This window comes from Cynocephalus volans, chromosome 2, assembly GCF_027409185.1.
Source record: "Cynocephalus volans isolate mCynVol1 chromosome 2, mCynVol1.pri, whole genome shotgun sequence".
Classification (NCBI taxonomy): domain Eukaryota; kingdom Metazoa; phylum Chordata; class Mammalia; order Dermoptera; family Cynocephalidae; genus Cynocephalus; species Cynocephalus volans.
The window spans coordinates 125,633,787-125,649,878 of record NC_084461.1 but is presented as its reverse complement, the minus strand read 5'-3'; positions in this window follow the sequence as shown (position 1 = coordinate 125,649,878).

The following is a 16,092-nucleotide window of genomic DNA, read 5'->3' as shown; positions in this document are numbered from 1 at the left end:
GAGGCTCTGGCTCCGGAGCTGCCTCCTGGAGTTCTTATGCAGGAATGTCAGTAATTCTGAGGGCTGCTCCTGCTAAGCTCCATGAGCCCCAAAGCCATTCATCTTCCAAACTTGTTTCTCAGCTCACTCTTTTATGGCTCAATACCATTCACCTTTGTTCTACCAACTGTCTCCTGGTCTCACACTATTCCCAGGGATCCAGGTTAGGGAGGGGGAGAAAGCAGAGAGTCTCTGGAACAGTGGATTCTGTGGATCAGAGGGAATTCCAGGGATGATACCCAGGGACTCCAGCTCATATCCACAATGGAGGGAATAACTCAGCTCAGGAACTCAAAAGTGAGTTACACTTCCCTTTCTCGGTGAGCTCACACTGGAGAGTCAGCGGGAAGGAAAGGGGGCCCAGAGACCCAGGGTCTCCCTTGGGTCTGATTAGAGGCAGTGTAGTGTTTGGAGTTTGGAGCTAAACACACCTGGCTTCAAGTCAAGGTACTTAACCTCACTGCGTCTCAGTTTCGTATTCTCTGAGAACATGGGACTAGCCACCAACATCTTGCCTGTCATATGTTCAGTGTGGACTCTGTATTCTAGGCACCAAGGACACAGTAATAAGCAATCAGACCACATCCCCAGTGAGGTAGATACTACTAGTAGTGTCACACTCACTACCCAGAAACCCGAGGTTTATAGTGTGTGGTAACACGTCGACAAGGTCATGCCACTCCGAACTGGGCTCCATGGCACTCTCTCAAATGACACTGCTTTTAACCTTGAGTACAGATGCTCCTTGACTTATGATGGGGTGATGTCCCAATAAACCCATATAAGCTGAAAATACCATCAAAAATGGGCATTTTATAGACATGATGGAATGTGAAAACACAAAACAACGTCTGAAATATGCTGGCAACACAGTATACTGTAGCTGCCCAACATCATGAGAGAGTATGGTACTGCATATTACTAGCCCATGAAAAGATCGAAATTCAAAATTTGAAGTACAGTTTCTACTGAAGGCATGCTGCTTTTGCACCATCATAAAGTCGAAAAATCATAAGTTGAACCATCTTAAGTTGGGACTGTCTGTATTAACAATTGCTAACCAGGTTCACTGTGAAGTGAATACAAGTTGAAGCTTGAGAGGAACTGGGAAGAAACACATTCACGCAGCCTTAGGTTTCTCTAACATTTGCCAAAGTCAAGTCTTTTCACCAACAGGAAAGACCAACGTCCCTCTCCACTCCAGTTTCCCTTCTGTCACTCCTGCCTTCCTGTTGTGTGATGCCAGAGTGTCCCTGGGCACCAGGTGGAGTTTGAGTTCAGCGGTTATGTGTGTACAGTCCTGATGCCACATCAGCGGTTGTATCACCACATGAATACATCCTATAGTGCTTCCAGCTATGACACCTGCTAAACTGTAAGTGGAGGAATCAGATCCCCTAATCAAAGTGGAAGTTCTCCTGTCAGACTGTGTTCCGTAACATAAGCACAGAATTATAATGCACCCGAGGTTCTTTTTTTCACTCTTGGTGGGAATTGCACAAAATGGAATTTACCAAAATTCATCTGTGAGACACAAACATGTAGTAATACTACAAACAGTGTTTGTGTCTATGTATGAATGTGCTCGTTTCTGGCATCTAAACTATCAATAATAATAAACAAATTTTGATCACCCATGTAGAGAAAAGGCTGTATTATCTTTTATTCTCTATACTGAAAATTATTTTAGAAAATTACCATACGAAGAAGTGATCAAAGAGTATGAAGCAAGAAAATGTAGGAATAAAAAGTATTATATGGGCTGGACGGTAGCTCAGTTGGTTAGAGCACAGCCTTATAACACCAAGGTCATGGGTTCACATCCCTGCACCAATCAGCTGCCCACCCCATAAAAAAAGTATTATAGAGCTGTGTCAGGCAGTTAATTAATAAAAATGTCCTGTTCTGGAGTTTGTAGTGTTTGAGGTATTTCTTGGCTTAAAAATGTGTAAATTGTTGGAGCTCTTTTCTCACTCGAAATAAATATTCACTTATATTCGTAAAATTGGATCCATAATTTTGTATTATTTATCTGAAAGATGGCACTCAAATTGCATAAGCTTCAGGCCTCCATAAAACCTTGATCTTTCCCTGAGAGGTTATGATGTGCCAGGATCTGATAAATCCCTCTACATGGATTACCTCATTTAATCCTCAGTCAACCCACTGAGGTAAACTAAGGCTTGGAGCATTTATTCTACACAATAAACCTCATTCTGCAGGGTTGTAACAAGGATTCAAAATCACAGAGCACCCAGAGCAGTGGCCCATGCACAGAACAGAAGCTATTACAATTCATTGTGTGGCCTCCCTGAGCCTGTTTCCTCATATATAAGTATTTCTCTGCACAGAGGGTATCTGAAAAGATACACAAAGTATTGGTAACAGTGGCTGCTTCTGTGGAGGAAACTGGGGTTTGTGCTGTTACCGGGCTGAGGTATGCCCAGATGGTTGATAAAATATTATTTCTGGATATGTCTGTGAGGGTGTTTCCTGAAGAGATTAGCATTTGAATCAGTAGACCAAGTAAAGATCAGCCCTCATCAGTGTGGGCAGGAATCATCCAATCCACTGAGGGCCCAAACAGAACAAAAAGGCAGAGGAAGGGCAAATTTGCTCTCTGTTCGAGCTGGATATCCATCTTCTCTTGCCCTTGGACATCAGAACTCCTAGTTTGAGGCCTTTCAGACTTGGACTGGAAGTTATACCATTGGGTCCGCTGGTTCTCAGGCCTTTGAGCTTGGAATGAAACTACACCACTGGCTTTTCTGGTTCTCCAGCTTGCAGACAGCAGATTGTGAGGCTTCTTGGCCTCCATAATATCATGAGCCAATCCCTCATAATAAATTTCTTTCTATATATGTCCATATATATCCTATTGGTTCTGTTTCTCTGGAGAACACTAACTAATATGGGTAGGGTAGGAGGGAATCACATCCTTCTTCTATCTTCAAGTTTTTAAACAAGTTAATTTATAAAAATTATTTGGCACATGGTAAGTGCTCAATAAATGTTAGCTATTGCTATTAGTTGTTATTGTCAATTAATTAAATCAATTAACTGGAAAAATAAAGAGGTAAGAGCTCTAAAGTCCTCTGATGCCTAAAGTCCCATCCACCTGTGTTTGGTATAGGTAACAGTCCCTAGCTCTTACCAGTGCCAGGGGCTGTCATGCACTATTGCATTTACTGTTTTTTTTATTTTGGGTGGCTGGCCGGGATGGGGATCCAAACTCTTGACCTTGCTGTTACAAGGTTGTGCTCTAACCAACTGAGCTAACTAGCCAGACTGTTGCATTTAATACTCCCTGAATCTCTATGAGGTAAGTATTAATCTCATCCCCATTTTGCAAATATGTAAACAGAGCACAGAGAGATTAAATAACACACGCTAGGTCACACAGCCAATGTGGAAGAGGCCAGGATTAACACCTGGGCTGGGTGTCTCTAAAGCCCAAATACAGAACAGCCTCACTAGACTATTCCTCCTTGTATATTAAAGGTGAGCCAGCATTTTTTCACCCTTAACGTGTACATCTCCAATGAGCTTCGTGTGTAGCAGGACAGTCACCAGGAAGCCTAGAGTATGGGATGGGAAATGTCACTGGAGATGTGACAGCAGCAGGATAGCCCTACAGAGCTTATTGACCAGGTAGAAATTAAGAGGGAAGGCAGGCAAGGGGGAAAGGGAGGCCAGAAACATGCATAAGGCATCTGCTATACACACTGACAACGGACTCAGCCATCTTGCACCTATCTTGCACCACACTGCAAGGCAGACAGTGTTATCCTGCTCCCCACTTCCAAGCTGAGCTGAGCAGACATGCAGTGAGAGTTCATGAAGCTCCTAGGTGGTATGTCCTGAGAAACCTAGCCCCTCAGGGCTCACTGCTCCCTGAAAGCAAAGGACATCTGCCAGTGCTCCTCTCCCACTTTCCCTCTGCCCCTGCAGGCCTTCCTTGGGCTTGCGCAGCCTAAAGCAAATATTTCTATCCAGCACAGCTCAGCTCAGCAGCCCTCAGTGGCCTCTGTCCTACTGGAGAATCTCTGGGGATGGATCTCAGGAAGTCTCCTGGGTCTGCTTGTCAAAGAAGGGAACCTTTGCCACAGGGTGAAAGAGGTGGGTTAGCCTCTGAGTTCTGCTGCACATAATGCCATGGACCCAGAACCTTAGTGGCATCTTTCAGGGATAAATCTGTCTTAGAATCTCTACTCAGTTCAGGAGCACTAAGTATGTACCCTGGAGCACTTGCCAACTCAGCCTCTGGGTGACCTTTCAGGGCATCCCTGACCGTCACCTGCCTTGGGTGTAGGAATGAGGTGGTCACATTAGTGACTCAGACTGCTGAGAGCTTCTGCCAACAGCCACCTCTTAAAAGTTTTGTCACATCATAGCTATGACTTTGAGCATGTCAGTTGACCTCTTTGAGTTTCCTTATCTGTAAAATGAGGATTAAAAACTAATAAATGTTTCTGTACAATAAAGGATGACTCTTCACCCCCACCCTAGATTGCAAGTACCTTGATGAAAGGGACCAGTTTGACCTTCAAGGTGCCTTCCTAACAGGGTGCTTTACTCCAGGGGGCTAATGTAAGGCAGAATTGAGTAGTGCAAAACAATATGTGCTATGGCTCATCCAGACCTGGATTCAAATCCTGTCTCTGCCACTAACTTCCTGTTAGGGAACCTTTCAGAGCCTGGTCATTACTGTTGGTATAAAAATAACTCCATGTCCAGGCCCCTGGGTTGTAAATCTAGGGGCAGCTGTTCACACAATGTGCTCATAGAGTGAGGAACACAGGAGCCCCACCGATTTCAAAGGGGTTTGCAAGGCTCCAGGGCCACAGGGAGTCCAAGCGGGCTAGTGCACTCAGAGTGAGCACAGATGAACAGGCTAGAAAAGGCATGAATTAAAAGAAGATGCTAAACTAATGTGATGGCCGACTAGGTCTAAACAGACTATTCACAAGCTTAAAGAATGCTGCTAAGACAAAAAAATAATACCACAAATTCGTATTTCCAGGGACTTACTCCTTTTCTGATTGTCTCAGGAAAGGTCTTATGAGCCTTCTTTTTAATTTTTTTTTTCATTGTGAATGTGGATGTGGTTCCATTAGCAAAGGTATATGAATTTTTAACAACCCTCTTCCCCCCCCCAAATGATCTATTCACATAAATGAATAGTAATCTTCATTTTATATTGATAAGTTGCAGAGCTGACATGGACAATGTTTTGTTTTTGTTTTCTCTTCAAACTGTCTTGTCATTCTGAGAACTCAATGCTTTTTGCAAATGCCCCTTTGAGGGACTCAGGTCTTTCTACTGCGAGAGAAAAATGTGCAGTGACCAGTGCTGTGGACTCCAACATATTTCTAGCAGCAGGGCACTCCTCCGGGCTGAGGCTGAGTGGCCTCATTAAATCTTGAAGATTATAAAGGAGGAACTTCAGCCACCACCTCCGTCCCGGGCCAACCAGACAAAAAACAACAATAACAAAAAACCCTTTACCTGGGAAGTTTTTAGGAAACAAGTTCTGGTTTCTCTGCAAACTACTGTCTTTTTTTGGAAAGAGTTCGTCTATGCGGGGCCAACCCTGCAGTAACATCTGTATTTAATCTTCATCTGCTCAGAATGGTTTACTCAGGGAGCATCAGCACATACAGGGAGAAAAGGGGTCTGGATGAGATAAAACAGAGGGAGAGAAACAGTGGGTCGATGGAGGAGAAAGGCACCTGGAGGCAAAATGCCAACATTCTAGTCTTCACTTTGCCACTTCAGAGATATGCTCTGGCAGGTCTCTAGACCTCCCTGAGACTTAGTTTCCTCATCTGTAAAATGGGGATAAAAACAGCTCTCCTGCCTACCTCAAGAGGGTTGTTCCTTCCTACCACCCTCACCCAACCAGAGAACTACTGCCACTCTGACCCAGGCCCCAATTTACACAGGTGAAATAATGATCAAGTTATGCAGGGTTGCAAAGTCAACTGCCTAAAGTAAACACGAGTAAAGGAGGGTGGCAGACACTGCTGGTGCCTCACTCAGATCCTCTGCCAGTTGTGAGCCCCTCTGAGCTTAGCCTAAGGGAAGACTTAGGCTGACAAGTCATCCAATATGTGGGATGGGCAGGGGGAGGCAGGAGGAGAAGAAAAGCTTTAAGCACAAGGGGTATTAGACACTGTCCATAACAGTGAAAGGCAAAAGCAGCACAAATGCCCAAAAGGAGAAAACAGTCACTCAAATGATGGTTCAGGGAATCCTATGCTCCCATTTTAAACAGTAATTAGGAAGACTATTAGAGGAACACGGGAAGATATCTACAATATAATCTTGAGTGAAAAACACAGACACAAAATCATATCAACCACAAAGCTGGCAGACTTTGGATGGAATCAGACCTGGTTTTGAATTCCAGCTCTGCCAACTATGACCACATGACCACTTGGAGTCTTGGTTTCTGCATCTAAGTAACGGGGATACGGGCTGGCCGGTTAGCTCAGATGGTTAGAGTGCTGTGTTGATAATACCAAGGCCAGGTGCCAAAAAAAAGTAATGGAGATAATAATAATAATCCCTTCCTTCTACAGTTATTGCAAGGTTTTGGTGAAAAATACATGAAAGGTTTAGCACAATCCAGGCCCATGGTTAGAGAGGTCACATTATGTGCATATGTGGGTATGTGCAGGGATAAAGATTAGAATGTACCCCCAAGCAAAAGATGGGTCATTTTAGAAACAGGTAGATTAGGGGTGTTTAAATTTCTTTTTTCATTTAAGACTGTTACAATGTCTTAACAAAACACACAAACATAAATGGGGGGCTTTGGACTAGAATAACACAATTAAATAAGCTCCCTCTAATCCACAATCCTCCCTCTCACACTGGGAGGTGTGGTTCTTGTAAGTATGAGGTCTGTTCTTGGGGCAATTTATATAGAAACCAGGAAAACATGGAGCCTCCAAAGCTCCCCCACTCCAAGCCCATGCAACTCTTCAGTTCTACCTGTTATCTGTTTTCTTAATGAAATCTTCCACATAAAATGGGGGCCGGGAGTGGTGAGGAAGTAAGGCTGGAGGATGAAAGGTACAAAATTCAAAAACATGATAATTAACATTTTGCATAAATGCTTAGAGATGCTCTCAGAGTTTTGGCACCTTGGCCCCAGACCTTCAGCAAACCACAAGGCTATCCCATAGGTGTCAGCCACCCTCAAAAGTTTTGTTCAGTGTGAAATGTGCATCTAGCATGTAGTTCTCGCTATCTGGTTGTAGCAACCAGGCTCTAGCAGGCCTGTTTACAGCAGGCAGAGTGTGTTCAGTCAGAGGCAGATGACTGGGGCAGGGCTTGATTTGTTCCTAGACAGTTATCGGTGGAGACAGGCTCAATTATTTTCATTATATGGAGTCAACAAAGACAGAGGCATAATGGGTCTCAGCCAGAGAGGCAAAGGTTAAGATGATGGGGAGAGGGGGAACTGAGGGGGCCCCTCCCAGGCCCACAGTGCCCACTGAACCATGATGCCAGGGAGGGTGAGCAAGGACAGGAAGACATCGTATGCTCGTCTGGCCCTGCTCTGCTGGTGCCAGCATAAACTCCTAGACAGCCACGATTGTATCTCCTATGTCACTGATTCTAAAGCCTCGGGTGAACAGAGCTTCATCAAGACCTCATCTGGCGGGCCGGCCCGTGGCTCACTCGGGAGAGCGTGGTGCTGACAACACCAAGTCAAGGGTTAAGATCCCCTTACCGGTCATCTTTTAAAAAAAAAAAAAAAAAAAAGACCTCATCTGGCTAGTCCTGCATTGGAGGGATGCAGAGTAAACTGGGGCCCTCTGGCCTTCCCCACACCTTTACCCTTCTCCGCTCCAGTAATGATAGCCAACGTCATTAAGGGTTTCCTGCATGCAATGCTTGGCACACATCACCTTATTACACTCTCCCAACACCCTGTCAGTGAGGCAATTGTTATGATCCAATCTGACAAATAAGGAAACTGAGGCTTAGAGAGGGTTGTGTGATTGGCCCAAGCAGGTAAGTGGCAGACCCACCAAACCCAGGTCTGTCAGGCCCCAGAGCCCAAGCACTCAGCCACTACACTCTTTTCTTCTGTTTACTGCTTCTCTTCTGAATATGCCAAAGACTTTCTATCACCCTCTTCCCTTACCCCAAACCAGGCCCTGCAACTTCTGGGAGTTTGGGGGCCACTCAGGAGGATGACCTCAGAAGAGTGAGGCCCTTCAGGTGGAGGAGTTACTGCTCCTGAGATTTCTCAAGAACAGGAAACTTCCCATGCTGCCTCCAATAAATCCAAGCCTTCCTTCCTTTGTGATTTCACCCCGGGAGCAACACTCCACACTCCAGCATGACTCATCGCTAGGCCGGCAGGAGATCTCCTCTAGAGACTGGAGGTGACCTTGGCCGGGCACTCACATCCTGTGCCTGTTTTCCCGTTTGTCAAGTGGGCAGCCCCAGCCTCCCCACCAGGCTCATTGTGGACTATGTGAGCGAACACAAAGCATGTCAAAAATAATTTTAAAAACAGCAAAATACTGACAATTCTCTAACTCCAACCTATGTCCCACATACCAAACCAGTATCCAAATCCTTTCCAATCCTAAGTCTAGCTGCAAGAGTTCACCTGCACTCCTGTACCTTCTTGGTATACGATCAAACTAGGATTACTGGAAAAAAAGAAGGTGACAGGGACAATAACCCTTATTTCAACTGAAGTCACTCCTCCTTCAGCAACCCCATCATCCTATTAGAAGCACTTAATACTAATAACAGCTAATATTTGTGAAGCCCTGATTAGGTATGTGCTTTTTTTTCTTCCCCATTTTATCTCTTTATGAGTGTTTATTACTAGCCCTACTTTATAGATGAGAAAAATAAGGTTCAAACCGGTTGATTAAAGAAACATTAAGGTCACACTAGTAGCTGTCAAAGCCCAAATTCAAGATCACATAGTAACACCAAGGTCAAGGGTTCAGATCTCTGTACCAGCCAGCCCCAGTACTCCTTAGCAACCTTCCCCACTTCATTTTCTGCGTAGTTCCTATGCCCTTTAGTAAGGAATTTACTGCCAGATCCTTCCCTATCCACGTGGAATGTAAATCCATGTGGGCAGGAATTTTTTAATTTGGCCATTGCTATATCCCCTCAATGCCTAGAACAATGTCTGACACATAGCAGGTACTCAGTAAACATTTTGGCCAAAACAAATTAATTTGGGCAAAAATTCTCATCAGCTATTTTCAACTGTCCCTTCTACTGGATTGTAAATATAACAGCATTTTTTATTCATCTCAATCTCCACTACCCTTCACTCTGTCCCCAAGTCTAGAATGATACTTTGAACATAATAAAATATTACTAGGTTTTGGAATGTGTTTGGGGGGTGGTCTGTTGTCTGGGGAATTCACTCTCCTCTCCGCTCCCCACAAACAGGCACTTAGTGGAAAAGCACCTTAGGAAGGCTGAAGAATGTTTGGTACTTCCTCATCTCACCCCTGCTCCCCGATGCTGATGGACAGGCCAGCTGAACAGCCTGGTGCAAAGGTACCCTGCTTTGATTGCTTGCTGCTGTGCTTCTGACTCACATCTTCCCTGGGCTCTTCCCCGGGCTGTGGGAAAGCTTTCAGTACATGGCCTCGCAAACTCTGCTGAGCAGCAGGCTGAGAGGGCGGTTGGAAATGATATGGAAAAAAAGGATCTAATTAAGCAGAGTAGGTGATAGTGTCGGGAAGAAAAAGCAAGCAAGTGGCAATTTGGATATCTGCCTGTAAATAAAAGAGATGACTGTTGTTTTCTCCTCTGGCTCCCGTTTGCCCTATAAATCTCAGTTCACTAATCCAAGTGTTTTAATTATCACTGTATAATACAACATGCTGTGTTGGGCCTATCGTGGGGAAATTAAAACGAAGGAGAGTGGCGGAGGGTTTCAGGCTACCCCATTCTCCCATTTCTCTTGTTTATACTAATCTGAAGGTGTTTTTCCCTCTTCTGCCATAAAAACCACATGGGGTTTTCCAGCATCAAATGTATTACCTTCTCCCATTCACAAAAAGGAACTTCAGGCCCTGAGCGTGCAACTCAAGGAACAGCAGTCATCTTGGCCACTCTTTATGCTTAATCCCCAACAAATCAAAAGAACCAGGTCATGAATTAAATGCCAGGTCCAGCTCCAAAAGGAGAATCCCCAGTGGAAAACAGCATGATAATTAAGACTAGCATCTGAATAGCACATCTACTACCTACCAGCTGTGGCTCCTTGGGCGAATCACTTAACCTCTCCGAGCCTCATACTTCAAATAAAATACAGTCATAACAGGATTAAATATTAAATAAAAATATAAAGCACTTAACACAGTGTCTGACAAACAGTAAGTGCTATGCAACACATTCCTACCTCCTGGCATTTATCTTGCTGTTCCAACTGCCTACAGCAAGCTTCCTCCAGAAAGCTGCGTGGCTCACTCCTTCCCTTCTATCTTATCAGGGAGCCTTCCTTCCACCCTCGACAAAATAGTAGCCTCTCCACCCACACACTGCATCTCCCCTTACACTCCATAACACAAAGCACTATGTGACATTTTATATATATATATATAGAGAGAGAGACATATACATATGTAGACATATATTTACATATATAATATCTATATATTTAATTAGGGGGGTCTCCTTTACCTAAAAGGTAAACTCCAAAAAGGCAGAGCTTTTCTTTTGTTAACTGCTATATCTCCAACACCTATAACAGTGGTGCCTGGAAAGTAATGGATGTTTAATAAATATTAACAAAATGAATAAACAGAAGCTATTTTTCCCATAATGGCGGAAAGGGCCATCAGAGACTACAGGCCAAAGTTCTTCAAAGGCCAGGAAACTGAGACCAGGAGACATCAGATGACCTGCCCTCTGGTTCCTGCTTCCTCAGAACTTAGTGGTTAAGGCTGGGGACCCTGACTCTTGGTGGCTTTGCTCTGCTTTGAGCCAGCCAACTCAGTGCCCACACACCGATTTAGCAGGTGGGGACCCCTGAGCTCCTCTGAGGAATGGAAAAAAGCAGATGGTTCTCCCTCCCATGTGCTGGGGACCTGTATGCCCCAGTGACTGGCATTCTATAAAAGCAAAAAGGACAGGTGGAGATACTGGAGCCCACTTTGGCTCAACAAATGTGCTCAGAGTTGAGGAACTGCAGACAGCTGCAGCACAAAAGAGCCAAAGGCCACTACATTTCTCTCTCAAAATCCACCAGCAACAAGGACCCTCTTAGCTTTCTGCACTGACTGAAGGCAAGCAACTGCAGTCCCATTTCCCGGGCGCCTGGATGACTTCCTCTTACACAGATACAGGGGACCCTGTGGGGAGAAATGCTAAGCCCAGCTCCACCATTCCTATGTGAACGTCCCTAGGTACCAACTTTTTAATCTCTTGGGGTCAAATGAGAAAAAAACATGCACAGCACCTGGCACATAGTAGGCACGCGACAGCATTAACTGTTACACGAGTACATGATACCGCTAACATTAAACATCAAACACCCACCCCCATCCTTCTCACCAGCTCTTACCAGTGTCCCCTAGAGCTGGGAATCTGAATCCAGGGCCTTACAGAGGACCAGGGCTACTCAGCCTTCGGAACTGAGTGTCAGGTAATTTCTTAAAGGATCCCATTTTCCCATTAGAGTGGAAAGAATTCAGTTGCCACACCAGGCCCCAAGCCACTTATCTGGTGGGAAAAGGGACTACAGCCTGAGAGCATCAGCCACCCTAGTTTTTACTCCCAGAAAGTAGTGTCCAGCCCAGAGTTCCCTGGATGGTGAGGTGACAAAAGACCCCCCAAAATATGCCGTGCTCCCTGCTCACCAGCTGTCCCCCCAAAACAATCATATTAAAAGTATTAAAGAGAGACATCACCAGTAATCAGAATGTGGTAACTAAATGAGTCCTGTGTCTTCCACTCACTGTGTGAGCTGGTCCAGTTCTGCAACCTCTCTGAACCTGTTTCCTCATCTGTATAAAAGAGAACATAGCAACGTCTGTCTCATGGGGCTATTGAAAGGATTAAGTGAGAGGATTCGGCTCAGCACAGTGCCTGGAACATTAGCTGCTGCTTTTAATATTCAAGAAGCCCAGTGTAGCCAATGCTGGAATAAGCATTAATTGCTCCAAAAGAACACTGTGTACAGCAAAAGCAGTTCTTTCCTGGACCACAGACCAGACCCGACCACTCTGCCATGGGCCACAGGTTGGGAGCAAACATGAACTCCAGAAATATTACAAAGCAAAGGGGGTGGGAGGAGAGGTAAGGGTGAAGAAAGGCACAGGTGAAATCGAGACCCAAACAGCTCCTGAAAAGGAGGTGCCCAGCTGGAAGTGGGCAAGGGGATGTTCCCCATGAAATAACTTGGATTTGTTTTCAACTTCCCAGTGGAAACTGCCACTTTAGACGACTTGGGAATTCTAGGATGTTCCGACAGCAATATGGCTCACTGATTACAAACATAAGCTCTGGGGTGACCTAAACCTGAGTGGGGTGTTCCAAGAGCCCCCAAGGGGCTCCTGGGGCTGGTGGCTTTCGGCACCTGACGTAACCTCCCCGAGCCTCGGCGTCCCAGACCCGGTGGCGCGCGCTCAGGCGCTTCCCAGGCCCGGCGTGGCGCACCCCGCCCGCGGTTCCCGTTCATTCCAGGAGCGAAGAGCGGCCTTCTTCTGCTGCAGCTGCTGAGAAAAGTCAGAAGACAGCAACTGGAACGCGAGCGGGAGCGCGACGGGGCGGGGGGCTCCTCTCGCAGGCGCCCGGGGGCCGGCCCGGCTGTGGCGGGGCCGGGGAGGCCCGCGAGGCCGGGGAGCGGGCGCCCCGCGGGAGCGCCGAGGCCCTGCTGCGCCGGGCCGGGCGGGGGCGGCGGAGGCGGAAGCGGGGGCGGCCGGAGCGCGGTGGGGATGTTTAAAGGAAATTTACAATCATTTCCTCTCTGTGGTTTGGTGACAAATCAACAACATCCTGTTCTTTTGTGAGGCTCCGGGCGCCTGCGAGGCGGGGGCAGCGCTCCGCTCTTAAAGGGACACACACACGCCCCTTCCCCCACCCCCACTCCCCGGCGGCTCAAAAAAACCCAGAAAAACAAAACAGACTCCCCAAGGCGCCACCTCCGGGGGCGCGCGGCCGGAATGCGGAGGTTGCTGCCCCAGCCACCCCCGGGCCACGACCCGGGTCGCGTCCCCTCCCCCGCGGCGTCCCTCCCGGGCCGGGAGGAGGCGGCAGCGGCGTGCACCCGTGTGATGGCTATCGCAGCCCGGGGCCATCTCCCGCCGAGGGGGCGGGCAGGGGTCGGAGGGACGCCCACTCGACGGTTCGCCTTCCTCCCCCGCAACCCCGGGGCAGAGCCGACCAAGCTTCAGACCTCCAGGTAGTTTTTTATCTCCCTCCCCCATCCCCTCGCCTCGAATCTTCCAGCCCCAAAACTGTGGATATGGTTCAAATGTCGATATACGCACACGAGGTTTATAAAACGCCAAAGCAGAGAGAGACTTTCCGAGCTGTAGGAGTAATGAGAATCAGATGGTTAGGACCAGAAAAATAAAAAAATTACTCAACTGCCCTCCTGGGATTTCGTTCATTCAGTCATTTAATGAGTATTTTTTACTAAGTGCTGGTCACCAGTGCAGGCCCCGTACAGCAGGAACAAGACAGATACGCTTCCTGCCCCCAGGGGGCTTAGATCTCAAAAGTGAATGATTGAATGAACAGGATTATATCACATCTGTAAGCACTATGATAAAAGAGGGTCATATTCTACAACAGCGGCTTTATATAGGGAGACCTTTCAGAGGAGGCGACCTCTGACCTGAGACCTGAAGGGTGAAAAGGCAGCTGTCCTGTGAAGAACTGAGTTGCGGGGTCCAAGCGCTATTATCAGGAAGCAGCCTGGAAGTGGGGGCAGCAACCGCGTCCATCCCAGAGACCAACTGAAGGGCATCCCCAGGGCGAGATTTCACCCCTGAGGACAAGTCTTGGAGCTTGGCATTAGGATAAGAGGCTTGGGTCTTTTGGGTCTAGCTGTATGACTAGGCAGGTCCTTTTCCCTCTCTGGGCCTCACAGCTTCCTATCTGGAAAACGAGAACACTGAACTAGGTTCTATGGTTCTCAGTCTGGATACAAGTTACAATTTTCAGGGAGAGTATCAAAAACACCAACCCACCTGACCCCACCTCAGGCCAAGGGAATCAGAATCTCTGGTAATGCACTGGCATTTCTGTAAGGCTTTCTGGGTGAATTTAGTATGCAGTCAGGATTAAGAGCCACTAGCCTAGATGGTCTCTAAAGTGTGAGTTTAAAGTGCAGTGAAAGCTATTTGGATTCAAGTATTCAGATTCATTGAGTGCTTAGCATCTACCATATAGTACCCTAAGTATGCTACATAAGTATTTTATCTCATTTAAATTACAAAGAAAACCCTACCAAATAAGATAGGTATTGTTATTATTCCCATTTTACAGATAAGAAAACTGAGGTACAGAGATGATGTGACATTTGGTCAAGGGCACACAGCTAATGGGTGGTCTTGCCTGTATCCTCTAAGCTGGAGTTCTTTTCCAGTGACAAGGAGCAAACTTCTACCTATTTAGGTTGTTCGTCACACAGAGTAGCTACTAAGAGAAAAGCATAGGGGGGCTAGAAACCTGGGCTGCTCATAAATCTTGGATGGAAGCAAGGGACTGGCCTGGATGTCCAGAATGGAGGTCCCAATGATAGAGCGTAACCCTAAGACACCAGCTTTTTATGTTTCCCAGCTCTGATCTTCTTGGTCTTTTTCAGAGATGATTCCCATAAATCGTAAGGTTTTGCTTTAGCCAGACAGAGGAACCATTTGGCCAGGCCAAGAGGAGAAAGAACTTCCTGCGTCCCCCAGTAATGGTCAGGGTAGATAGAATACACTGACCCACCCTCCACACTCTCCCAAATGGGGCCACCCTACCCTTTTCACCTTTTGACCACCTTCCCATTTGTGCAGCTCCCTGAGGCACGACCCAGAGGAGGGCACAGTGTAAGTGGGGGCTGGGCCAGGCTCCCTAGGGAGTAAATGATCTGTTAGAGCAAAGATTAAAAGAAAAGGAAGATGGTCCATTCTTACAGTGGAAGAGAGCTGTCTGAATCGGACCAGAAAAATACCTGCGATATACAAGGTACAGAATAGGATCTTCTCACTGATATTTATGTAAATACCGCCCCCCACACACACACACACATACACCTCCATCAGAACCATCTGGAAGGACAGTCTCCAAACTGTTAATAGTGATGACTGGACAGATGTAGGGGGAGGGGACTGCACAGGTGGGGGGTTGCATTCGTGGTATAATTTCCATATTCCACATTATTTAAATTATTGACAATTATGTATGAATTTTTTAAAGATAATGATAGTTCTACTCACAAATAATACAAATAAATATTAAAAGTAGAGGCATAAAAATTTACCCTGGGCCCTGGCAATTCTATCTAGGGTAGACATCTGGTGGGTAATGCCATCTTTTCAGATTTTTTTCAGCTGATGTCAGTGGTCCCATCTTTTCCACAGTTGTGTTCTCAGCCTGCCCTTCCCGTAGCAGTCTCTTACCTGGTGAGCTGGCTCCCCTCTAGTCATGGAGTGTCCCCTGAAAACTCTGGGTCACAGAGGATGGATATGAGATCTGCTGGCTCCAAGTGATGTAAGAGATGACAAAGCTCACGTGAGAGGGAAAAACTGCCAAAGGTGCCACTTGGTGGTGCTGCTGGCAATGGAGGTGGGTGACAGAAGTAGCAATGGTGTTTGGAGGCTCTGACTTCCCTTTGAGTCTATGTGTTGTTCTTCTGGAAGCTGAGAAATGGAATCTGACAGTTCAAACCCTGAAGAGAAACAATAGTGCTTTGTCGTCCGATCCTTATTGCAGAAATCTAAAAAGCTAGGGGCAGGGGTCTGCTTATAACATTATGTACAGAAATGTACCCTCCAATTAGGACCCAATAACTCAGCAAATACATGATCCCAGTGACCGGCAGAAGGTGAAATG